Consider the following 965-nt stretch of genomic DNA (forward strand, 5'->3'; position numbering starts at 1 on the left):
AAAAAAAAAGAATAGATTGAATTACATAAACATGTAAGCATAGCTGTTTTTTGACTGTCAGGCTTTGTTGAATGTGAAGTTATACTAGCATAAGCAGCAGTTATTCACCTCAAAGTACAAGCAGGGTGCTTAAGCAGATTGAATGGACAATATTAACACTGGGTGGTGGATAATCATTCTCTATTTTCTCCTGAATTTAGTAATTCTCTTAGTAAATTTCATCTTGTGGGTTTTAGCATCTTTTAATACCTTGAAAACTCTAGGTGGGGGTAACACAGCAGATGAACAATGAGATACCTGATGCTAACATGAGAATGAATTACATCCCTATTTTTTGAGGACTCAGAAGGGTAAAGTAAGATTTAAAAGAAAAAAGGTCTTATGACATCAGGTAACACATCCATCTGCCATAAATGCATGGCAACATATAAGTAAATGCATGCACCTTACAAGGGTTTACCAATTATCTAAGGATACCCTGATTCTGTAGCAGAGAGTTTGTGTTCCTTAATAATTTTGATTTTTTTTTACATGACAATTTTTGGCCAACTTGAAAATTTCAAGGACTACATTTTGGTTTGGTTTGGTTAAATTATTTCTTTTATGTTTTGAGATTATAGTATAAATACATCATTTCCCCTTTCCTTTCTTCCCTACAAATCATTCAATAGACCTCCTTCATGTGTCTTTCTAATCCATGGCTTCTTTCCCAGTAATTGTTGTAAAGTTTGTGTAGGTATATTGATATACATATTTATTCCTATGTCTAACCTTCTCGGTCTGTAAATGTTACTTGTGTATACATGTAAGTTGTAAGTGCTGATCATTTGATCTTGGATAACCTATTGATGTGCTTGTTCTGATGAAAACTATTGCTCCAGCTCTGGGTCTTTCTTATTTGCCTTTGTTCTTTGTGCAGGGCTGAGTGTTCCTGGACATTTCCCTCTATGCCTTATCACGCCTTC

Source organism: Mus caroli, chromosome 2 (genome assembly GCF_900094665.2).
Source record: "Mus caroli chromosome 2, CAROLI_EIJ_v1.1, whole genome shotgun sequence".
NCBI lineage: Eukaryota > Metazoa > Chordata > Mammalia > Rodentia > Muridae > Mus > Mus caroli.